This window comes from Cherax quadricarinatus, chromosome 85 (assembly GCF_038502225.1).
Source record: "Cherax quadricarinatus isolate ZL_2023a chromosome 85, ASM3850222v1, whole genome shotgun sequence".
Taxonomy (NCBI): domain Eukaryota; kingdom Metazoa; phylum Arthropoda; class Malacostraca; order Decapoda; family Parastacidae; genus Cherax; species Cherax quadricarinatus.
The window spans coordinates 14667477-14694982 of NC_091376.1; the positions used below are offsets into that span (position 1 = coordinate 14667477).

General features: G+C 42.9%; 1 protein-coding gene across 1 annotated transcript in view; it reads left to right on the forward strand.

Moving 5' to 3' along the window:
* The first annotated feature begins 1659 nt into the window (after positions 1-1659).
* LOC128703135 (uro-adherence factor A) overlaps positions 1660-27506 on the forward strand; it is a 248816-nt gene continuing 222969 nt past the window's right edge. The window contains exon 1 of the mRNA XM_053797688.2: positions 1660-1843. The gene's annotated coding sequence lies outside the window, so the exon portion shown is untranslated. The remainder of the gene's footprint in view (positions 1844-27506) is intronic.

Consider the following 27506-nt stretch of genomic DNA (forward strand, 5'->3'; position numbering starts at 1 on the left):
TCTGGAGAAGGAGTGAGGATATTTGCAGTTTAGAGACGCATCTGAACTGTCCCTTTCTCCTGGGCAAGGTCCTCCTGGCCTGGGCAACTTAACACACTGCCTGTGTACCAAGAACTCAAATAAAGTAACGTAGCCTCCGAAGCCTCATTAATGATCCCCGGCTTGCACAGGACTCAAATCAGTTACGATATAGGTATCCTATACTTGCAAGCAAGTTTTCTAGAACTAATGCCTCTTCTAACATCATTGCCTCCAATACTGAGGCAACAATGAGGTTGGTCCCATTACCTTTCACAATGCTAACCTGTTAACAATACCTTCCATGCGGGCCTCTGTAAAGCAGTGTCGCCCTCCTGTCTATTACATAATGTTCGATCCATATATATAACCTGTCTCTTACAATGAGCATATCCTTATTGTTAAAAATGGTATAAAATACTGGTAAATTGAAGATTAAGACGCATGTGTAACTTGCATTAATGTTGGTAGAATTACCGACACAATTGCAACTAATGTGGCATTTTATTGAGGCAACGTTTCAGCTTTATCAAGCCGTAACGGCTTGATAAAGCTCCTGGAGAGCGACACGTTGCCACAGTAAGATGTCAGATTAGTTGCACTTGACAAGACTGTTCACGGTGTCCCCGCCACAGGGCTGTAAACGGTACATCGCTAGAACAAACTCCGACACTCCTTCGGGAGTCAGTGCCGGGTCACCACATGGAGAAGACCCGGGTCAGGACCCGTCCTGGCTAACCTACACAAACATGAACCTCTGTATGTTAGAAGTGATCACGGTCCTAGGACCGTAACGTTTACTAATATTTCCTACTATTTGCTTCTTGTCTTTCCTCTCATCCTGGTATACAACAATTTTCATTCTCCAAATTAAATCTTCCTCAGTCTCGTGTTTCTCTCTTTACTGGTACTTGATTATTGCCCTTCCATTGATTCTAACACATTCAACATTACAATCCTCGACATTATCGCAGTTATTGCTCCACTTACGAAAGCGAGTTGACAATTCCTCGTTCATCTCCCTAAGAAGCTGACCTCTGCCTCCAAGGTACTACAACGTTCCTCGTACCTTATATAGTAAGTTATAAGTTTATTTAGGCCCAGGTACACACAAGTACAATTATTATGCGCTGTTCAACATGTGTAAATTACTTAGGATAACCCACTGGGGTCCGTGTGATAGCTTATTATTTAAAGCCCAGCTGTAAGATACAGTAGAAATCATGTGTCTTACTCAGGCGACCTGACGCGGAGTATTTAACTGGGGATGAGTGGGGACGCCGAGCTTTCTCAGGGGATGAGTCAAGTATCAGGAGATCCCCTGAGACTCATCAGGTGAGTGGGCGTCACCCTACACCCGGGGTTGTCATAGTCACCCCTCATAGGACTAACCACACCCACATGTGATCACTCACACTCCTCATATACCTATTACCCGCCACCAGCACTGCCTCTCACACCTTATTTCCCCACGAAACATTACTCACCATATTTACCTCGAATCGTAATCGCCAGAAGTGTGAGTAAACAAGTCTTGCATGTCTGCGTCACCTCTATTATTTGCCAACTTACGAAACATGATTAAAAAAGCCAAATATAATGGAAAAGTTTGTATCGGACGTGGAATTCTAGTTGTGTAGGGAGCGTCAGGGGAGGCAGAGCTCAGTGTGTGTTGAAACATCAAGGTGGAGTGTCGTGCGTCTCTCTCTCTCTACTCTACTGACAACCCAAAACTTAACTGATTATAAATATATACATACTGACACGTTCTGCGTAACCTGGAACTTTAGAGATAATTCATCGTGTTCATCAGCCTCGTAAATAGGTAAGTTTATTTATACATAATTCTTTGGAGTAAATATCACAGGTATTATGTATACTATGTATTACCGGCAAACACATGACTATTTCTTCACAGGTATGACTGGACACACAACACTGTGTTGTAAATTGTGTTGCTTCATCGCTCATATCTTATTTATGTATCAAAATTAAGTACAGTACATTATACAGCCTAACGTAACTTAATTACAAAATTCAGTGGTGTAGACATTCTCTCTCTCTCTCTCTCTCTCTCTCTCTCTCTCTCTCTATATATATATATATATATATATATATATATATATAATATATATATATATATATATATATATATATATATATATATATATATATATATATATATATATATATATATATATATATATATATATATATATATATATATTTATACATATGTATGAATTAAGGTTGTGAAATGATGTGTACCAATACAGGTATTGCAGACACCCAGTCTGGGAGCTGGTGATCTTGATCCAAGGAGCTGAGCTTATTCTCCCTTTAGTAAAATCGAAGCAGATTGTCTTCCATCCTCCTAGGTACTGTATGACCCCCAACTGGTTTAGCGTTCCCACGTAAAAGAAATAATTCTTACGTATGTTAGTTAGGTATTTATGGTGGTTAGGATACATTAGGTATTTATGGTGGTTAGGATACATTAGGTATTTATGGTGGTTAGGATACATTAGGTATTTATGTTGGTTAGGATACATTAGGTATTTATGTTGGTTAGGATATATTAGGTATGTATGGTGGTTAGGATACATTAGGTATGTATGGTGGTTAGGATACATTGGGTATGTATGGTGGTTAGGATACATTAGGTATGTATGGTGGTTAGGATACATTAGGTATGTATGGTGGTTAGGATACATTAGGTATGTATGGTGGTCAGGATACATTAGGTATGTATGGTGGTTAGGATACATTAGGTATGTATGGTGGTCAGGATACATTAGGTATGTATGGTGGTTAGGATACATTAGGTATTTATGGTGGTTAGGATATATTAGGTATGTATGGTGGTTAGGATACATTAGGTATGTATGGTGGTTAGGATACATTAGGTATGTATGGTGGTTAGGATACAGTAGGTATGTATGGTGGTTAGGATATATTAGGTATGTATGGTGGTTAGGATACATTAGGTATTTATGGTGGTTAGGATATATTAGGTATGTATGGTGGTTAGGATACATTAGGTATTTATGGTGGTTAGGATATATTAGGTATGTATGGTGGTTAGGATACATTAGGTATGTATGGTGGTTAGGATACATTAGGTATTTAATGTGGTTAGGATATATTAGGTATGTATGGTGGTTAGGATATATTAGGTATGTATGGTGGTTAGGATATATTAGGTATGTATGGTGGTTAGGATACATTAGGTATTTATGGTGGTTAGGATATATTAGGTATGTATGTTGGTTAGGATATATTATGTATGGTGGTTAGGATACATTAGGTATTTATGGTGGTTAGGATATATTAGGTATGTATGGTGGTTAGGATACATTAGGTATGTATGGTGGTTAGGATACATTAGGTATTTATGGTGGTTAGGATATATTAGGTATGTATGTTGGTTAGGATATATTAGGTATGTATGGTGGTTAGGATACATTAGGTATTTATGGTGGTTAGGATATATTAGGTATGTATGGTGGTTAGGATACATTAGGTATGTATGGTGGTTAGGATACATTAGGTATGTATGGTGGTTAGGATACATTAGGTATGTATGGTGGTCAGGATACATTAGGTATGTATGGTGGTTAGGTATGTATGGTGGTTAAGATATATTAGGTATTTATGGGGGTTAGGATACATTAGGTATGTATGTTGGTTAGGATATATTAGGTATGTATGGTGGTTAGGATACATTAGCTATGTATGGTGGTTAGGATACGTTAGGTATGTATGGTGGTTAGGATACATTATGTATGGCGGTTTGAAGTCAATAAGACACGTTTGGAACACTTGGATATCCCTACTGCCGGAACGTTTCGCACAGAAAGCCTGATGCCCAGGCGAAACGTTTGGATAATTAAAGATAACGATGTGCTAACGAATGTGTGTTAGTCACCAGCCTGTCATAGGTAGTGTACAATATTGATATGATAGGTTGGTCCTGCCTCTCCTGCCTACTTCTAGCGTCAGTTTTCCCAGTGATCAACATGACCAGCTGGTCAGTTGGAGCATCTGGGAACTGTGTTGTTTCAATAGTTGTGTCCTTGATTCAAGGTCACGCTGTCCTTGATTCAAGGTCACACTGTCTCGGTTTCAAGGTCACACTGTCCTTGATTCAAGGTTATACTGTGTCATTGATTCAAGGTTATACTGTCATTGATTCAAAGTTATACTGTGTCCTTGATTCAAAGTCACTGTCCTTGATTCAAGGTTATACTTTGTCCTTGATTCAAGGTTATACTGTGTTATTGATTCAAGGTTATACTGTGTCCTTGATTCAAGGTCACATTGTCCTTGATTCAAGGTTATACTGTGTCCTTGATTCAATATTATACTGTGTTCTTGATTCAAGGTCACACTGCCCTTGATTTAAAGTCACTCATTGATTCAAGGTTATGTGTAATTGATTCAAGGTCACACTGTCATTGATTCAAGGTTATGTGTAATTGATTCAAGGTCACACTGCCCTTGATTAAATATAACAAGGTGTTGCACATGTGTTTTATCTGATTCTCTGTACTAATATACCCAGGTGTTGAACAGGTGTTTTATCTAATACTCTGTTACCACTATACGCAGTTGCTGCATAGGTGTTTTATCTGATTCTCTGTACTAATATACTCAGGTGTTGCACAGGTGTTTTATCGATCAACGTGCCGGTACAGCATACCATCAAAGTAATGTGTCCTTAGTGAGCACTCACGTATTTGTCTAAGCTATTTTTAAAGCTTCCTTAGAGTATTAGCTTCAATAATGTTGCTTACCAGTTTGTTCCACTCGTCTACAACTCTACTGCCAAACCAGTACTTTCCTAAATAGGAATTTATCCTACTTGAAACCAGTATAACTGTAGATGGTATCGGAATACCGATGGCCTGAAGCAGGCCTTCTGGCCCATGTGAGGCAGGTCTAAGTCACCTACCGGCTTATACCACTGACCCAACCTAGTCAGGTCCAGGTCACATCCACTTAGGGAAGGAACACGGCATCAGACCTATTACCACAAGCTATGTGACAAATGATTCAACTCACCCACTCATGTATTTATCTAACCTATTTTTAAAATTACACAGCGTTTTAGCTTCTATAACGGTACTCGGGAGTTTGTTCCACTCATCCACAACTCTATTACCAAACCAGTGCTTTCCTAAATTTTTCCTGAATCTAAATTTTTCCAACTTGAAACCATTGCTGCGAGTCCTGTCTTGGCTGGAAATTTTTAGCATGCTATTTACTTCCCCCATATTTATTTCTGTTTTCCATTTATACACCTCAATCATATCCCCCCTAATTATACGTCTTTCTACAGAGTGCAAATTCAGGGCCCTCAGTCTATTTCACAATGAAGATTTCTGATACATGGGATCAACTTTGTCATCCTCCTTCGTAGGATAATGTTGTAGGTAATAAAGACGCGGTGGAAAAATAGACACAAATGCAGTATAATGTAATTCTTTATTGACTACGTTTCGCCCACACAGTGAGCTTAATCAGATCTACCTCGGCCAAGAGTACATGAGTATATATAGGGCGGAGAGTTAGTTGGAAAATGTTGGGTAGGTTGGATTGGAGACTGACTTCCAGGGGATGGGTCAGTAGGTATTAGAGATGTATCGGATGTGAAAATTTAGATATCCGCGGATGTGGATGTGTATGAGGATGTCTCACTTATTTTGCGGATGCGGACGTAAGAAATTGTGCTGATGATCCACGATGTTGATGCGGATGTAAGAAACTTTGCGGATGTTCCGCGGATTCGGATGCAGATGCAGATGCGGATGTAAGAAATTGTGCGGATGTTCCGCGGATGTGGATATGGATGCGGATATCTGATACTATTAAGTATGTTGAAAATTATAAACATGTGTAACATATGGGTATCTTTATTGTAGACGTTTCGCCATCCATTGATTTTATCAATACAAATTCAAGGACATAATTGTAAGACAGAACTAGGCTCTCATATCAAGAGGCTTTTGGTATGTACACCCAATTGTTATACTTCTTTATACAAACATGTCTCATGCTGAATTATTATTATTATTATTATTATTATTATTATTATTATTATTATTATTATATACAAAGATGAGGTAATCAGTCCCTCAGCATGGAGTCTATATATTCAGTTCATCAGTCTTGACGAAAGTACAGCATATTCACCCCGTCTCCGTATATAACCTCTCCTAACCCCCATACATAATGTATCCTAAGCATACATAATGTATCCTAACCACTATACATAATGTTTCCTAACCACTATATAATGTCTCCTAACCACCATACATAATGTATCCCAACCATCATACATAATGTATCCTAACAACCATACATAATGTATCCTAACCACCATACATAATGTATCCGAACCACAATACATAATGTATCCTAACCACCATACATAATGTATCCGAACCACCATATATAATGTATCCTAACCACCATACATAATGTATCCTAACCACCATACATAATGTATCCTAACCACCATACATAATGTATCCTAACCACTATACATAATGTATCTGAACCACAATACATAATGTATCCTAACCACCATACATAATGTATCCTAACCACTATACATAATGTAACTGAACCACAATACATAATGTATCCTAACCACTATACATAATGTATCCTAACCACTATACATAATGTATCCGAACCACAATACATAATGTATCCTAACCACCATACATAATGTATCCTAACCACTATACATAATGTATCCGAACCATAATACATAATGTATCCTAACCACTATACATAATGTATCTGAACCACAATACATAATGTATCCTAACCACCATACATAATGTATCCGAACCACCATACATAATCAGTAAACTGGCCATAGTTACATTGTAATCATAAGTAAGGTGACCATTGTTACATTGTAATCATCAGTAAGGTGACCTTAGTAACATTGTAATCAGCAGTAAGGTGACCTTAGTAACATTGTAATCATCAGTAAGCTGACCTTAGTTACATTGTGATCATCAGTAAGGTAACCTTAGTAACATTGTAATCATCAGTAAGGTGACCTTAGTAACATTGTAATCATCAGTAAGGTGACCTTAGTAACATTGTAATCATTAGTAAGCTGACCTTAGTTACATTGTAATCATCAGTAAGGTGACCTTAGTTACATTGTAATCATCAATAAGCTGACCTTAGTAACATTGTAGTCATCAGTAAGCTGACCTTAGTTACATTGTAATCATCAGTAAGGTGACCTTAGTAACATTGTAATCATCAGTAAGGTGGCCTTAGTAACATTGTAATCATCAGTAAGCTGACCTTAGTAACATTGTAATCATCAGTAAGGTGACCTTAGTAACATTGTAATCATCAGTAAGGTGACCTTAGTAACATTGTAATCATCAGTAAGGTGACCTTAGTAACATTGTAATCATCAGTAAGCTGACCTTAGTAACATTGTAATCATCAGTAAGGTGACCTTAGTAACATTTTAATCATCAGTAAGGTGACCTTAGTTACATTGTAATCATCAGTAAGCTGACCTTAGTTACATTGTAATCATCAGTAAGCTGACCTTAGTTACATTGTAATCATCAATAAACTGACCTTAGTTACATTGTAATCATCAGTAAGCTGACCTTAGTGACATTTAAGTGTGATTATTTTCCCCCTGGTATTGTTATTGTACATCTGAGACAGACTCGGTTGAGTTAATCTTAGATTTCCTTACAACTTTAAGTTCATAACTTCTCTTAGTATTTTTTAATCATTTGTATTGTCTGTGTTGAGTGTAATGTATTAACCGGAGGTTACCAGCATCGCTTCCGGAGTTCATTACCCCAGCGACCTGCTCACACTCAATTTAAATGACTTGTATAACGAGCTTGTTTGGTATTCTGGTAGCGGGGTGTTAATGATATACTTCTTCGGAGGCTTCTTACTTTATTGATAACTAGTGTTGGGTTACACAGGCTTGTGTGTTTGTGCCCATGGCCCGGGCAGGGCCATGCCCGCGAGAGAGAGCTGGGAGTACTTGTGTGTTGATGCCAGGCCGCTGTGTGAGTGAGAGTGAGGCAAGTCTGGGCATACTGAAGTGGCAAGGCCTATAGATGGCAGCACCAGCATAGCGCGAAATATGAACTAAGCTGGCAGACAGCATGGGGTGTCTGTGCAGACAGTACAGGCTGTCTACACTTGCATTAGGCTTGTAAATGGTGATGACCTTCCATTTCCCAGGCTGTATGATTTCGATGGGTCTAGCGTTTCCCTACGAATATACTACCATTACTACTATTTCTACTACTACTATTACTAATACTACTAGTACTACTACTACTACTACTAATAATAATAATAATAATTATGAGAGAACCTTTCCCAGGATGCGACCTAGATAGTCGAATAACTGCCAGGTATGTATTTACTAACCACGGTAGGGGTGGGGTTGAACCCATGGCAAGTGAGTCGTGTCTGTTTACTGTTAGGCAACAGGGACAGCAGATGTTAGGAGACTCACCCACACGTCCCGCCTCGTGCAGGATTCGATCCCAGGTAATGTAGGTTGTGAACCAAAATACGCTTACTCTAAAAATGTTTGTTTTTATATTAGTAAATACGTGTCTTAATTGTGTTTAAGACGGGATTTTGTAAAGGAAACTTGGATACATCCGCAAGGTGCTGTTACATTATATCAGTGCTTCCCAAAGGTTTTTCTTTGGGTCTCACTTTCCAAATTAAAATTTCCTCGCGCCACACCAAATTTTTTATTGATAAGAAATACAGTCAAGTTCCTTGAAAAACAGAAACTGATTATTTCGTCACTGTGAATGAATGTGATATATACAAGCAACTGTGCTTGTCCACTAATGTCGGTCCATTCATCTGTCTGACAGACAAACTTACAATTCTTCATACTTTCAGAAATACGATTCTCAATATTAATTAACATGTCAAGTTTTCTTCTGTGACTTTTATTATCAAACAAAGGAATTTGCATAACTGCTCGTTCAGCATCACCAGCAAACACTGCACTTAACACAGAGATGATAGCTGCAAACACTGCACTTAACACAGAGATGATAGCTGCAAACACTGCACTTAACACAGATAGCTGCAAACACTGCACTTAACACAGATGATAGCTGCAAACACTGCACTTAACACATAGACGATAGCTGCACACACTGCACTTAACACAGATGATAGCTGCAAACACTGCACTTAACACAGATGATAGCTGCAAACACTGCACTTAACACAGAGATGATAGTGCAAACACTGCACTTAACACAGAGATGATAGCTGCAAACGCTGCACTTAACAGAGATGATAGCTGCAAACACTGCACTTAACACAGAGATGATAGATGCAAACACTGCACTTAACACAGAGATGATAGCTGCAAACACTACACTTAACACGGATGATAGCTGCAAACACCACTTAACACAGATGATAGCTGCAAACACTGCACTTAACACAGAGATGATAGCTGCAAACACTGCACTTAACACAGAGACGATAGCTGCAAACACTGCACTTAACACAGATGATAGCTGCAAACATTGCACTTAACACAGGGATGATAGCTGCAAACACTGCACTTAACACAGAGATGATAGCTGCAAACGCTGCACTTAACACAGAGATGATAGCTGCAAACACTGCACTTAACACAGAGATGATAGCTGCAAACACTACACTTAACACAGATGATAGCTGCAAACACTGCACTTAACACATGATAGCTGCAAACACTACACTTAACACAGAGATGATAGCTGCAAACACTGCACTTAACACAGATGATAGCTGCAAACACTACACTTAACACAGAGATGATAGCTGCAAACACTACACTTAACACAGAGATGATAGCTGCAAACACTGCACTTAACAAAGAGATGATAGCTGCAAACACTACACTTAACAGAGATGATAGCTGCAAACACTGCACTTAACAGAGATGATAGCTGCAAACACTGTACTTAACACAGAGATGATAGCTGCAAACACTGCACTTAACACAGAGATGATAGCTGCAAACACTACACTTAACACAGAGATGATAGCTGCAAACACTGCACTTAACACAGAGATGATAGCTGCAAACACTGCACTTACCACAGAGATGATAGCTGCAAACACTACACTTAACACAGATGATAGCTGCAAACACTACACTTAACACAGAGACGATAGCTGCAAACACTGCACTTAACACAGGTGATAGCTGCAAACACTGCACTTAACACAGAGATGATAGCTGCAAACACTGCACTTAACACAGATGATAGCTGCAAACACTACACTTAACACAGAGATGATAGCTGCAAACACTGCACTTAACACAGAGATGATAGCTGCAAACACTGCACTTAACACAGAGATGACATGATAGCTGGAAACACTGCACTTAACACAGATGATAGCTGCAAACACTGCACTTAACACAGAGATGACATGATAGCTGTAAACACTGCACTTAGCACAGAGATGATAGCTGCAAACACTACACTTAACACAGAGATGATAGCTGCAAACACTACACTTAACACAGAGATGATAGCTGCAAACACTACACTTAACACAGAGATGATAGCTGCAAACACTACACTTAACACAGAGATGATAGCTGCAAATACTGCACTTAACACAGAGATGATAGCTACAAACACTGCACTTAACACAGAGATGATAGCTGCAAATACTGCACTTAACACAGAGATGATAGCTACAAACACTGCACTTAACACAGAGATGATAGCTGCAAACACTACACTTAACACAGAGATGATAGCTGCAAACACTACACTTAACACAGATGATAGCTGCAAACACTGCACTTAACACAGAGATGATAGCTGCAAACACTGCACTTAACACAGATGATAGCTGCAAACACTGCACTTAACACAGAGATGATAGCTGCAAACACTGCACTTAACACAGAGATGATAGCTGCAAACACTGCACTTAACACAGAGATGATAGCTGCAAACACTACACTTAACAGATGATAGCTGCAAACACTGCACTTAACACAGAGATGATAGCTGCAAACACTGCACTTAACACAGAGATGATAGCTGCAAACACTGCACTTAACACAGAGATGATAGCTGCAAACACTACACTTAACAGATGATAGCTGCAAACACTGCACTTAACACAGATGATAGCTGCAAACACTGCACTTAACACAGAGATGATAGCTGCAAACACTGCACTTAACACAGATGATAGCTGCAAACACTACACTTAACACAGAGATGATAGCTGCAAACACTACACTTAACACAGAGATGATAGCTGCAAACACTACACTTAACACAGAGATGATAGCTGCAAACACTGCACTTAACACAGAGATGATAGCTGCAAACACTGCACTTAACACAGATGATAGCTGCAAACACTACACTTAACACAGAGATGATAGCTGCAAACACTGCACTTAACACAGAGATGATAGCTGCAAACACTGCACTTAACACAGATGATAGCTGCAAACACTACACTTAACACAGAGATGATAGCTGCAAACACTACACTTAACACAGAGATGATAGCTGCAAACACTGCACTTAACACAGAGATGATAGCTGCAAACACTGCACTTAACACATGATAGCTGCAAACACTGCACTTAACACAGAGATGATAGCTGCAAACACTGCACTTAACACAGAGATGATAGCTGCAAACACTACACTTAACACAGATGATAGCTGCAAACACTGCACTTAACACATGATAGCTGCAAACACTGCACTTAACACAGAGATGATAGCTGCAAACACTACACTTAACACAGAGATGATAGCTGCAAACACTACACTTAACACAGAGATGATAGCTGCAAACACTGCACTTAACAAAGAGATGATAGCTGCAAACACTACACTTAACACAGATGATAGCTGCAAACACTGCACTTAACACAGAGATGATAGCTGCAAACACTGCACTTAACAAAGAGATGATAGCTGCAAACACTACACTTAACACAGATGATAGCTGCAAACACTGCACTTAACACAGAGATGATAGCTGCAAACACTGCACTTAACACAGAGATGATAGCTGCAAACACTGCACTTAACACAGAGATGATAGCTGCAAACACTGCACTTAACACAGAGATGACATGATAGCTGCAAACACTGCACTTAACACAGAGATGATAGCTGCAAACACTGCACTTAACACAGAGATGATAGCTGCAAACACTGCACTTAACACAGAGATGATAGCTGCAAACGCTGCACTTAACACAGAGATGATATCTGCAAACACTGCACTTAACACAGAGATGACATGATAGATGTAAACACTGCACTTAACACAGAGATGATAGCTGCAAACACTGCACTTAACACAAGAGATGACATGATAGCTGCAAACACCGCACTTAACGGCGCCACACCTGCCATCCTCTGACCACACCAGCGTGACGCCACACCTGCCATCCTCTCACCACACCAGTGTAGTGCCACACCTGCCATCCTCTCTCATCACACCAGTGTGGTGCCACACCTGCCATCCTCTCTCACCACACCAGTGTGGCGCCACACCTGCCATCCTCGCTCACCACACCAGTGTAGTGCCACACCTGCCATCCTCTCTCACCACACCAGTGTGGTGCCACACCAGTGTGGTGCCACACCTGCCATCCTCTCTCACCACACCAGTGTGGCGCCACACCTGCCATCCTCTCTCACCACACCAGTGTGGTGCCACACCTGCCATCCTCTCTCACCACACCAGTGTGGCGCCACACCTGCCATCCTTTCTCACCACACCAGTGTGGCGCCACACCTGCCATCGTCTCTCACCACACCAGTGTGGGGCCACACCTGCCATCCTCTCTCACCACACCAGTGTGGCGCCACACCTGCCATCCTCTCTCACCACACCAGTGTGGCGCCACACCTGCCATCCTCTCTCACCACACCAGTGTGGCGCCACACCTGCCATCCTCTCTCACCACACCAGTGTGGCGCCACACCTGCCATCCTCGCTCACCACACCAGTGTGGCGCCACACCTGCCATCCTCGCTCACCACACCAGTGTGGCGCCACACCTGCCATCCTCTCTCACCACACCAGTGTGGCGCCACACCTGCCATCCTCTCTCACCACACCACACCAGTGTGGTGCCACACCTGCCATCCTCTCTCACCACACCAGTGTGGCGCCACACCTGCCATCCTCTCTCACCACACCAGTGTAGTGCCACACCTGCCATCCTCGCTCACCACACCAGTGTGGCGCCACACCTGCCATCCTCTCTCACCACACCAGTGTGGCGCCACACCTGCCATCCTCTCTCACCACACCAGTGTGGCGCCACACCTGCCATCCTCTCTCACCACACCAGTGCGTCACCACACCAGTGTGGTGAGAGAGGATGGCAGGTGTGGCGCCACACCAGTGTGGTGACGCACTCTTTGGCAACCACTGTTCTTTGTGATGATTATGTAGTGGGTTCAGAAGCTAGCTGTGTTTCCCTATCATATTCCATCACACAGGATTTCCTTAGCTGTTATATTTCATCACACACGATGGATTAACTCTCATATTCCATCACACAGATTTAGATTTTGCCACCGAAGTGGCTAGTTTGTGTACCTCATATCCATCCTATGGATGGTAGCGCAGGAACATATGGATACACAAAAGGCCTAGGAACTAGGCCCCAAAAGGGTTAACATGTGTACATATGGATTTATATCTACATGTCTACAGTTCTGGTATCTTATTTCCATTAATAAGATATCTTGACATGTCACATAGGTTATTATACTGTCTGTCTCTGTATTCCTCAATAAGTGGACAATTATGAACGTTCATGTTATCATAGTGGGTTATAGATCTACTCAGGCTTCTAACTGCATTCCAATAACAATCATTTTCATTATTTACTTCTCTCCTAATATTATTCCTAATGCAAGACACGGATGTACCAAAGTTATATTCTACATTCTACTTCTGGGTACTCTTCTTGGCTAACTGGGTACTCTTCTTGGCTAACTGGGTACTCTTCTTGGCTAACTGGGTACTCTTCTTGGCTAACTGGGTACTCTTCTTTATCAAGGAGTGATCCAATGTGTGATGGGATCCATAACAATTGTACATTAATTCCTTTTTCCCGTATTTTTGAGTATCTGTATCTGGCTTCTCCAATGAACATGTTGTAAGAGTCATTATATGAGTCAAGAGCCTTCAATGATGACATAAAATCAGTAATGATGATAGAGTCAAGCTCAGTGTCATAAGTTAGCTTTAGCGCCATTAGGATTACAAACAATTCAGTTTGCAGTAGACGCCCAGTCGTTAATTCTTATGCCTAACTCAACAAATTTATTATGGTTCTTAACTAGGGAGGTGGCAACAAGAGCAGATGCAGCCCTACCAGAAGACTCCTGTTTAGATCCATCAGTGTATATAACTTGTGATAACTTATTACTACCAGCTAGGTGAGAAATTTCTTCTTGAGCAGTTGCTTTAACAAGTGATTTAAGGAAGGGATTACTAGCAATGAGCTTCTTGGGAGGGACTTGTAGGTATGTGATATTAAATGAACACATCTTCCATGGAGGGGTGAAATGCTCTTGTTGTCTACAGTGATACACTTCATGTAGGTTATAAAACTTAATGCAATTGGACGTCTTCACAATCCATTTAGATCTGTGTGTATTTACCTCTAGACACTTGGTAAGATTCATTTTGACAGAGTCTGGTTCATTTCTCAACATTCTAATACCGAGTACAGTGTTAGTCTCAACAATCCCATCACTAATACTAGAAATACCAAGCTCCTTCCTTATATTAAGAACCTTCGTAGATTTGGGACACCCAAGAATAATTCTGAGAGCTTCATTTTGCATTAACTCCAAGAATCGGAGAGAACTTTTCCTATCAACTTGACTTAACATAGCCCATGTACATCATTCTTACGATTCTCACATTATCATCGTAGTTGGGGTTAGAAGGTGTTGCTGATGTAGTGGAGATCATACGACGGCAGGTGATCAGGTTTGACCCAAGAGGAAGGAAAGTCACTCGAATTTATCGGCATCAAGGTATCACTTATATCAAGGGGCCTTCACATGTATCAAGGTACCATTTGTGTGAAGAAGCCTTTTCAGCATCAAGGTAACACGTGTATCAGAGGCCTTTACCGGCATCAAGGTACCACTTGTATTAAGAGGCCTTCACCAGCATCAAGGTACCAATTGTATAAAGAGGTCTTCACCAGCATCAAGGTACCATTTGTATCAAGAGGCCTTTCCAGCATCAAGATACCACTTGTATCAAGAGACTTTCACCAGCATCAAAGTAGCACTTGTATCAAGATGCCTTTGCCAACATCAAGGCACCACTTGTATAAAAAAATCCTTCAGCATCAAGGCGACACTTGTATCAAGAGGTCTTTACCAGCATCAAGGCACATGTATCAAGAAGGCTTTACCAGCATCCCTCTTCAAGGGGGGCTCCTTGGCGTGGTGAAGAGGCTCTTGGTCTGAGGAATTAGCCCTGTCGGTCTTCTTCCTCAGACCGAACCTAATTACCCCCCATTCTCCCCTCCCCTATCCCATCCTCCCCATCCTCCCCTTTTTCCATTCCTCCTCCTCCTCCTCACCCCTCCCTTTTGCCCTTCCTCTTTTTAGCCTTCGTGATTTCTCCCACAGGCGCGCTAGTTCCTAGGTAGGGGAAAGGACACCGGGGTCCATCCCATTCCGTTGAGGTTTCTTGGCGGTGGCGTAGTTTGCCGTGGAATCTGGATTGCCTAGGGATGTCCCGATCCCTCTCCGGTATCCCGGAGTGGCTTTGGGTGTCTTTTGGGCGACGGGTGTATCTCTGGAAGCCACCTTTCGGATTCCGGGGGTGGTGGCTGAAGGAGGTATGCTTTGTGGCGGATATCCGGCCGCCCTCTCTTTTGTCCACCGAGGTAGCTCGGCAGATGTGAGGTTGCTATCCCAGATTGCTGGTTTACTGGCATGAAGGGTAGGGTATGGCACGGGTTCCATGCTGCATCTGCGCTACTAGCGGTGTCGAGTCCTCTTGGGCGCGGAGGGGGATTTCCGGCCCTTTCATTCCTCCTGGGAACTATTCCTCCCCGCTCCCCCCTTTTTTTTATTCTTTTTTTTATTTTTATTTTCTTTTCTTCTTTCTTTTTTTTTCTTAAAAACAAAAAGCAAAGGAGTAACCTAACCATGGCAGCCCTAGTCCATGAAACCACTACCCCCGGGCCCCTTCTTGATACCGCACCCCATTCTGACCCTGCCTTGTGTTTAGACCACTCTTCGGACACTCCTGATGCCCCTGTACCTCTTGCTGGTGCTGTTTCCTCACCCGCTTCAGGTACCGGGGCTTCGACTGACTCCTTCGATTTGTCTGAACTCCGCTCTCCTTTGACTATGCTTCCGGCTTCTCCCTCTACGGTACGGCAATTTTCGAATCGCCCACCCATTTCCTGCCGGACCAACTCCGGTCCTACTCCTAAACGCCAACGTCAATCTCCTGATGATGCTCCGTCGTTACCTTCCCATTCTACTCGGAAACGACCGACACGTCAAGCACTCCCTCTCCACGCTCAGTTTCGGACCACACAATGGACTAAATTCTTTACTTTAAGACCAACTTCTTCTTCTGCCTACCTTTCTGACCATAGTATTGCCAAAGCGCTCCTGCGTCATGTTGGCAGAGATATTTCATTTCACGCTCTCAAGAGCGGTACACGCATCGTCACTGTCCAGAATGCTACCCAAGCTCATGATCTTTCTCTCCTTTCGAATATCGATACTACTCCTATCACTATTGAAAAACATCTTTCTCTCAATTCTTGTAGTGGTACTGTCATTCTGCCCCATACCATAGTCCAACAGAATTTCCAGTCATGTGGCAATGACATTTTTGAACAGCTGGAACTCCAGGATCTCCCAATCCTCAAAGTAGACACTTATGTCCTTCCTGCCCGGGGGCGGAGACGTTACCCTTGCAATGTGGCTCGTTTAACTTTTGACAGCCGAGAACTCCCGTCCTCTGTATATGTCGCGGGACATCGGTTACAAGTTCGAAAGGTGATACCTACACCGCAACAATGTAGAAATTGCTGGCGTTTTGGTCACCCAGCGAAATATTGCAGATCTATGGCCGAATGCCCAGTCTGTGGTGCCGACAACCATTCTAATACATCTTGCAGTCAACCTCCATCTTGCCTTAATTGTAATGAAGCTCACCCTTCGTACTCCCGCCGTTGCCAGGTCTACTTAAATGAACGTGAAATCCGTTGCCTCAAAGAGGCAGAAGGTCTCCCTTATGCTATGGCAGTTACTCATCTCCGCCTCCAAGGGAGACTACCCCGTGTTTCTTATTCTCGTGTTTCCAAACGTCCCCCCACTTCTGGGGTCCCATCTTCTGCAGCCTCCTCTGTTGTTACCCCTCCCATAGCCACTACGGCATCTAATCCTTTTGCTGTCCTTGGCTCTGACGTCCCGACTACAACTCAGTCTGTTCTCACATCTTCGCGTCCTTCCTCACAAGCCCCAGTATCGACAAGACCTCGTATGACACCTAATACCAATCGCCCCTCTACTCAGAAGTCCAAAAAATCCACATTGCTCAAATCTTCTTTGCCCCTTCCTTCCCTTCTTCCACCTCCACACGTTACCTTTCCAGTCTCTGTACCTAGTTCTTCCCCTCTCTCTGGCTCTATTACAAGTGTGGAGATTCACCCTCCTCCTCGTACTATGCCTTCCACCCCCGTCCCCTCCCAAGTTTCTCCCTCTTCTGTCACCTCCCAGGTTTCTACCTCTTCTGTGCCCCCCCACACTTCATCTCCAGTCCCTTACACTTTTCCCTCCCCCTCTACTTTGGTACAGTCCATTACTGTCCCAATCTTTACTCACCCTCCTCCTCCTATCTCCAATATGGTTTCCCATACATCTTTGAATTCAGAAACACTTGAAGCCATTTCAGAATATATTGCAGAGACTAAACCTTCAATGGACACTGATTCACTTCCTGTTCCTTCTCTTCCCTCTCCTCCATCTTCACAACCCCACTCTTCGCAACGCTCCGTTCCTTCGCTACTTGAACATCTTCCAATGCCACCACACGTTGACTTTTCTAACCCCTGTAGTCCGTAGGTGCCTTTACCTACAGATTCCTGATATTTTCTTCATCGCCAATCATGGCCTATTTACAGTGGAATATCCGCGGCCTCAGGGGTAATCGGGGTGAGCTTCAGATGTTGCTTTCCAGGTTTTCCCCTGTTGGTGCTTGCTTACAAGAACCAAAATTACACTCGGCTGTTTTCCAACCTATCTCAGGCTATAATTTATTGTATTCTTCGGATCCTTTCTCAGATGGGACCTTTAATGAAAGTGCCCTGCTTCTACGCAATGATATTCCGTACTGTCAACTATTTGTCCATACCTCGCTGCATTACACTGCAGCCCGTATCCACTTGAATAAGTGGTTTACAATATGTTCTTTATATCTCTCTCCTTCTCGAGCATTTTCTATCCCAGACTTTGCCTTTCTTGTTTCATCCTTACCACCACCACTTCTGTTACTTGGTGATTTTAATGCCCACCATTTCCTCTGGGGGGGGGTCTCATTGTGACTCACGTGGCATTCAGTTGGAGGCTTTTCTTGCCTCTCACCCCCTCCATGTTTTAAATACGGGTACTCCCACCCATTTTGATCCTCGTACTCATACTCTCTCTTGCATCGATCTATCAGTCTGCTCTTCCTCCACTGCACTAGACTTCACCTGGTCTGTTCTACCAGACTTACATGACAGCGATCATTTTCCGATCATTCTTACTTCTCCTTCCTATTCACCACCTTCCCGTAGCCCTCGCTGGCAATTTGATCGGGCAAATTGGGATCTTTACTCACACCTCACTGCTTTTAGTGAGGTTCCTTCTTCATCCTCCATTGATGAGCTCCTACACATCTTCTCGACATCAGTTTATACCGCAGCTTCTCATTCTATACCCCAAACCTCAGGCAGGCATTCTCAGAAGTGCGTGCCTTGGTGGTCTCCTGCTTGTGCTCGTGCAGTACGTTTGAAACGTGCTGCATGGGGCAGGTACCGGTACAATAGAACCGCTGAGAGACTTGTTGATTTTAAGCAGAAGCGTGCGATCGCTCGCCGTGTCATCCGTGAAGCTAAACGCACTTGTTGGCGAGACTATGTTTCCACCATCACCTCTGGTTCTTCTATGAGTGCAGTCTGGAAAAAAGTGAGGAAATTGAGTGGTAAATACTCTCCTGACCCGGCTCCTGTTCTACGGGTCACTGGTGTTGATATAGCAAACCCTCTCGACGTTGCCATTGAACTTGGCACACATCTGGTCCGTATTTCCCGAGGGCTCCATCTATGCCCCTCGTTTCTTTCCTCAAAGTCTGCCAGAGAGTTAGTACCCTTGGACTTTTCTTCTCTCGGAGAAGAACAGTATAATGTGCCTTTTACACTTCAAGAACTGGAGGCAACGCTCTCAGCTTGCCGATCATCGGCAGCTGGGCCTGATGACATTCATATTCGTATGTTACAACATTTACATCGGTCAGCCCTTGTAGTCCTCTTACACCTCTTCAATCTTATTTGGGCACAAGGAGTTCTTCCCCAGCTGTGGAAATCTGCCATTGTTCTCCCTTTCCGCAAACCGGGTACTACAGGACATGATGCCTCCCACTATCGCCCCATCGCTCTTACAAGTGCAGTTTGCAAAGTGATGGAACGCCTCGTAAATCGACGTTTAATGTGGTATTTAGAGACTCGCAACAGTCTCTCCGCTAGTCAATATGGCTTTCGTAAGGGTCGTTCTACCATAGACCCCTTACTACGCTTGGATACGTATGTTCGTAATGCCTTTGCGAATAATCACTCAGTTATTGCCATATTTTTTGACCTTGAGAAGGCATATGACACAACTTGGAGGTATAATATTTTGGCCCAGGCCCATTCCTTAGGCCTCCGAGGCAATCTACCATCCTTCCTTAAGAACTTTTTAACTGACAGACATTTCCGTGTTCGAGTCAATAATGTTCTTTCCCCAGACTTCGTCCAAGCTGAAGGTGTCCCTCAGGGATGTGTTCTAAGCACAACACTTTTTCTCCTTGCTATAAATGATTTGGCCTCTGTTCTTCCACCCAATATTTGGTCATCACTCTATGTTGATGACTTCGCTATTGCTTGTGCAGGCGCTGACTGTCACCTTATTGCAGTTTCTCTCCAGCATGCGGTCGACCGTGTTTCCACTTGGGCCACCACACATGGGTTTAAATTTTCAAGTACCAAAACTCACCAAATTACTTTCACTAGACGCTCTGTTATCTCCGATCATCCTTTGTATCTCTATGGCTCCCGTATCCCCGAACGTGATACAGTCAGGTTTCTAGGCCTTCTCTTTGACCGTCGGTTAACCTGGAAACCTCACATTACATCTCTGAAGGCAACTTGTCACAGCCGGCTAAACCTTCTTAAAACCCTTGCTCATCTTTCCTGGGGAGCTGATCGTCGAACTCTGCTTCGCCTACATTCAGCCCTCGTTTTATCGAAACTCGATTATGGTGACCAGATTTATTCCGCGGCCTCTCCTGCTACTCTCTCTAGCCTTAACTCTATCCATCACCAAGGCTTACGTTTGTGCCTTGGTGCTTTTCGCTCTTCCCCTGTTGAGAGCCTCTATACAGAAGCAAATGTTCCATCCTTGTCTGATCGCCGTGATGCCCATTGCCTTCGTTACTATGTACGCTCTCACGATCTACACAATCCTTCCATTTATAGAATGGTCACTGATATTAGTAGACATTCTTTATTCGTTCGCCGCCCCTGTTTGCTCCGTCCCTTTTCTCTTCGCCTACATTCACTCTTGTCTTCCCTTCAGTTACCACCTTTATATGTTCATGTAGCATCTCACTTTTCCCTGCCCCCCTGGGAAGTTCCAGCTGTTCGGGTCTGTTCTTTCTCACTCCCTTGCTCGAAAGCTCAACTGCCTACGGTGGCTTCCCGCTCTCTTTTTCTTGATCACTTCCACTCCCATTCTCATGCCACCGCTGTGTACACAGATGGCTCTAAGTCTTCAGACGGCGTCGGATTCGCAGCAGTGTTTCCGGACAGCGTCGTACGAGGGCATTTACTATCTTCAGCTAGCATTTTTACTGCTGAACTGTATGCCATTCTTGCAGCACTTATTCGTATTGCATCTATGCCTGTGTCATCATTTGTAGTAGTCTCAGACTCCCTTAGTGCTCTACAGGCTATACGAAAATTTGATACATCTCATCCCCTAGTTCTCCATATCCAACTTTGGCTACGCCGTATCTCTACCAAACATAAAGATATTGTTTTTTGTTGGGTCCCTGGTCATGTCGACGTACAGGGCAATGAACAGGCAGACACTGCTGCGCGGTCAGCAGTATATGACCTACCAATTTCCTATCGAGGTGTTCCATTTCTGGACTATTTTGCTGCAATAGCTACCCACCTTCGCACCCGTTGGCAACAACGTTGGTCAACTCTGCTCGGTAACAAACTTCATTCTGTTAAACCGAGCATAGGTTACTGGCCGTCTTCTTGTCATCAGTGCCGAAGTTGGGAGACCACTCTCTCCCGCCTTCGCATTGGCCACACTCGTCTTACTCATGGGTATCTCATGGAGAGGCACCCTGTTCCTCTCTGTGAGCAGTGTCAAGTTCCAGTATCGATTAGCCACATTCTGTTAGACTGCCCTCTCTATCAACGAGCACGCAGAATTTACCTCCAACGTCGTCTTCGTTCTACTACTCTCTCTTTACCTTCCCTTCTTGCTGATGGACCCTCCTTTAATCCTGACTCTCTCATTGACTTCTTGACAACGACCGATTTACTCCACAAACTCTGATGATACTTTTCGCACTCCCCTCAGCCCTTTCTGGTTCAGTCTCTTGCTGCCCTTTACCCTTTCACCATCCACTGCCCCGCTGTTATCCGTAACCTGTTGCTCATCCATCTCCCTTTTGCCACCTGATGCCCTCACTTCCTTCCTGCCCTGCAGCGCTGTATAGTCCTTGTGGCTTAGCGCTTCTTTTTGATTATAATAATAATAATTTACCAGCATCAAGGTGCCACTTGTATCAAGAGGCCTTCAGCATCAAGGTACCACTTGTATCAAGAGGCCTTTACCAACATCAAGATAATACTTGTATCAAGAGATCTTTACCAGCATCAAGGTACCGCTTGTATTAAAAGGCCTTTTCCAGCATCAAGGTACCACTTCTATCAAGAGGCCTTTATCGGAATCAAGGTAATGTATCAAGAGGCCTTTACCACAAAATAAGGGCCATGGGCATTGCAGGGAAGGAAGGCAGATGAATTTTCGGGTTCCTAATACACACAGCACAAAAAGTAGTAGTATATAGAGCGAGGTCAAAAGCTCAGTGCCCCATGGCACTGTCCTGGCACCTCTGCTGTTTCTCATCCTCATAACACAGATAAAAACACCCGGCACACTTTTGTATCATCATTTGCAGATGACACTAAAATAAGCATGAAAGTCAGTACGGTAGAGGACACTGAAAAAGTACAGGAAGACATAAGCAGGGTTTTCCAGTGGGCAGTGGAAAACATGACGTTCAATGGTGATAAGTTCCAGCTGCTTAGGTATGGAAAGAATGAAGAACTCAAAAGGAACACTATATACAAGACTCAAGATGGTCACCAAATAGAACGTAAGGAACACGTAAAAGACCTAGGAATAATTATGTCAGCGGACCTTTCTTTTAAAGACCATAACAAGACAAAGATCACGACAGCCAGGAGGATGACTGGGTGGGTATTGAGAACTTTCAAAACAAGGGAAACAATGCCGATGGTGACACTCTTCAAATCGCTAGTGCTCCCTCACTTAGAATATTGCTCAGTGTTGACGGCCCCGTTCAGGGCAGGAGAAATATCGGAGCTGGAACAAATACAGAGATCGTTTACGGCTCACATTGAGCCAGTAAAGCACCTAAACTACTGGGAACGCCTGCAAGTCTTGAACATGTACTCATTGGAGCGGAGGAGAGATATATGATTATATTTATCTGGAAAGTGCTCGAGGGCTTGGTCCCAAATCTGCACACTGCCATAACAACATACTGGAGAGAGAGATATGGGTGGAAGTGTAAATTAATCCCAGTGAGGAGCACGGGTGCGGTGGGGACAATAAGGGAACTCTATATCAACATCTGATATCTCCTGATACCAGAAGATAGAAACACGGCTGGAACAAGTGTAGAAGCCTTCAAAAGGAAACTGGACAAGTATCTTCACAATGTGCCAGATCACCCAGGCTGTGATGGATATGTGGGGCAGTGGGCCTTCAGCAGCAACAGCCTGGTTGACCAGGCAAGCACCAGACGAGCCTGACCCATGGCCGGGCTCCGAGAATAGTGAAACTTTCGAAACTCTTCAAAGGTATGTAAAGGTATATCAAGGTACCACTTGTATCAAGAGGCCTTCAGCATCAAGGTTCCACTTGTATCAAGAGGCCTTCAGCATTAAGGTACCACTTACATCAAAGCATGAAGGCACTAGTATTAAGAAGCCTTTACCAGTATCAAGGTTCAACTTGTATCAAGAGGCCTTCAACATCAAGGCACCACGTGTAACAAGAAGACATCAACATCAAGGTACTACTTACATCAATATACCAGCATCAAGGCACTTTTATTAAGGCCTTTACCAGCATCAAGGTGCCACTGGCATTAAAAGGCCTTCAGCATCAAGGCACTTATATCAAGAGGCCTTAATCAACATCAAGATACCACTTGTATCAAGGTCTTCAAGAACATCAAGATGCGACTTGTATCAAGAGGTTTTCAAGAACATCAAGGTACCACTTGTATCAAGAGGCCTTCAAGAACATCAAGGTGCCACTTGTATCAAGAGGCCTTCAAGAACATCAAGATACCACTTGTATCAAGAGGCCTTCAAGAACATCAAGATGCCATTTGTATCAAGAGGCCTTCAAGAACATCAAGGTGCCGCTGGAATCAAGAGGCCTACAGCATCAAGGCACTTATATCAAGAGGTCTTAATCAACATCAAGATACCACTTGTATCAAGAGGTCTTCAAGAACATCAAGATACGACTTGTATCAAGAGGTTTTCAAGAACATCAAGGTACCACTTGTATCAAGAGGCCTTCAAGAACATCAAGGTGCCACTTGTATCAAGAGGCCTTCAAGAACATCAAGATGCCATTTGTATCAAGAGGCCTTTAAGAACATCAAGGTGCCGCTGGAATCAAGAGGCCTACAGCATCAAGGCACTTATATCAAGAGGTCTTAATCAACATCAAGATACCACTTGTATCAAGAGGTCTTCAAGAACAAGATACGACTTGTATCAAGAGGTTTTCAAGAACATCAAGGTACCACTTGTATCAAGAGGCCTTCAAGAACATCAAGGTACCACTTGTATCAAGAGGCCTTCAAGAACATCAAGGTGCCACTTGTATCAAGAGGTCTTCAAGAACATCAAGGTACAATTTGTATCAAGAGGCCTTCAAGAACATCAAGGCACCACTTGTATCAAGAGGCCTTCAAGAACATCAAGGTACCACTTGTATCAAGAGGCCTTCAATAACATCAAGGTACCACTTGTATCAAGAGGCCTTCAATAACATCAAGGTACCACTTGTATCAAGAGGCCTTCAAGAACATCAAGGTACCACTTGTATCAAGAGGCCTTCAATAACATCAAGGTACCACTTGTATCAAGAGGCCTTCAAGAACATCAAGGTACCACTTGTATCAAGAGGCCTTCAAGAACATCAAGGTACCACTTGTATCAAGAGGCCTTCAAGAACATCAAGGTACCACTTGTATCAAGAGGCCTTCAATAACATCAAGGTGCCATTGGCATCAAGAGGCCTTCAGCATCAAGGCACTTGTATCAAGAGGCCTTAATCAACATAAAGATACCACTTGTATCAAGAGGCCTTCAAGAACATCAAGATATCACTTGTATAAAGATGTCTTTAAGAACATCAAGGTACCACTTGTATAAAGAGGTCTTCAAGAACATCAAGGTACCACTTGTATCAAGAGGCCTTCAAGAACATCAAGATACCACTTGTATCAATAGGCCTTCAAGAACAAGGTACCATTTGTATCAAGAGGTCTTCACGAACATCAAGGTACCTCTTGTATCAAGAAGCCTTTAAGTTACCGGTATCAAGAAACCATAATCAAGGTATCATGTATCAGGAGGCCTTGAACATCAAGGTACCATTTAATCAAGAGTGTTCAACAATTTACAACTTTTATCAAGAAACCTTCAACATCAAGGCACCACTTGTATCAAGAGGCTTTCAGCATCAATGCACCACCTGTGTAAAGAGGGCATCATCAAGGCACTACCTTGCATCAAGAAGCCATCACCAAGCAGAATCAAGGCACGACCCTAGCCCCACTTAAGGGGTATGAGTTGAGCAAGAGCAGGAAACGTGTTGTGTATGAAAATCATTGTGTGTAATACTGTATACTGTGTATGATAATTATTGTGTGTAATACTGTGTATGATAATTATTGTGTGTAATACTGTGTATGATAATCATTGTGTGTAATACTGTGTATGATAATCATTGTGTGTAATACTGTGTATGATAATCATTGTGTGTAATACTGTGTATGATAATCATTGTGTGTAATACTGTGTATGATAATCGTTGTGTGTAATACTGTGTATGATAATCATTGTGTGTAATACTGTGTATGATAATTGTTGTGTGTAATACTGTGTATGATAATTGTTGTGTGTAATACTGTGTATGATAAGTGAGTGACTGTTCGTGCTGGACTCATCACTTGAGTCTATATTGAGGTTACCACATCAACGTACATCAACATCACTGTGTGTACTCACCTGTTTGTGGTTGCAGGGGTCGAGACAGCTCCTGGCCCCGCCTCTTCACTGATCGCTACTAGGTCCTCTTCTCTCTCTGCTCCATGAGCTTTATCATACCTCGTCTTAAAATTATGTATGGTTCCTGCCTCCACTACATCACTTGCCAGACTATGCCACTGCCTGACAACTCTGTGACTAAAGAAATACTTTCTAACATCTCTTTGACTCATCTGAGTCTTCCACTTCCAATTGTGACCCCTTGTTTCTGTGTCCCATCTCTGGAACATCTTGTCTCTGTCCACCTTGTCAATTCCTCGCAGTATTTTGTATGTCATTATCATGTCTCCCCTAACCCTCCTGTCGTCCAATGTCGTCAGGCCGATTTCCCTTAACCTTTCTTAGTAGGACACTCCCCTTAGCTCTGGAACTAGTCTTGTTGCAAACCTTTGCACTTTCTCTAATTTCTTGACTTGCCTGACCAGGTGTAGGTTCCAAACTGGTGCTGCATACTCCAGTATGTGCCTGTCGTACACGGTGTACAGAGTCTTGAACGATGAAGCCACTGTGTGGCGAAACGTTTCTTCAATGTCGGTTTTAAACCATTTATCACATTCTCACTTGAGAAAGTTGTCCAAGTAGCCAATCACATGAAAGAGAACCAAAGTTGTGAAGCAATGTGGTACATTCGTAAATCAGCATTGGCAGACTTACCTTCAAGTCTGGTCGAGGACGGTTCGTACCGTGTCTCTTCTTGCAAAATTGCCTATCTGTACATATCCTCTAAATATTGTACATATAATTGCTGTTTGGTGAAGGATAGCGAGTACAACATTCAGTTCCGCTGGGTGCGCTGCTCTTAAGGATTGTTTGATCCCGTGGGTAAAGGCGTCATGAGTTTTCGCCCACCATGAGGCAGGCCAAAGCAGCATGGGCTCGAGTCCTTGGCTAGTCGCAGTGTTGTTATTGATCAATACCACTTGTTCGTGGGCACAATAATATAAAATACTGCTCGTTGTACTAGTACACCAAACATGAACTAGAATGAAATTAACCTAGAGTCACACACACACACACACACACACACACACACACACACACACACACAATATGAAAATGACATAGCATCAAAAGTAAAGACTGACCCGAAGCTGTTGTACAGCCACATCAGGAGGAAAACAACAGTCAAGGACCAGGTAATCAGACTGAGGAAGGGTGATGGGGAATTCACAAGAAACGACCGAGAGGTATGTCAGGAGCTCAACACAAGATTTAAAGAGGTATTTACAGTGGAAACCAGTAGGACTCCAAGAAATCAGAACAGGGGGGCACACCAGCAAGTGCTGGATGAGGTACATATAACCAAGGAGGAGGTGAAGAAGCTGCTATGCGAACTTGACACCTCAAAGGCGGTGGGACCAGACAACATCTCTCCATGGGTCCTTAAAGAGGGAGCAGAGATATTGTGTGAGCCATTAACAAAGATCTTCAACACATCATTTGAAACTGGGCAACTCCCTGAGGTATGGAAAATGGCAAATGTAGTCCCAATTTTTAAAAAGGGAGACAGACATGAGGC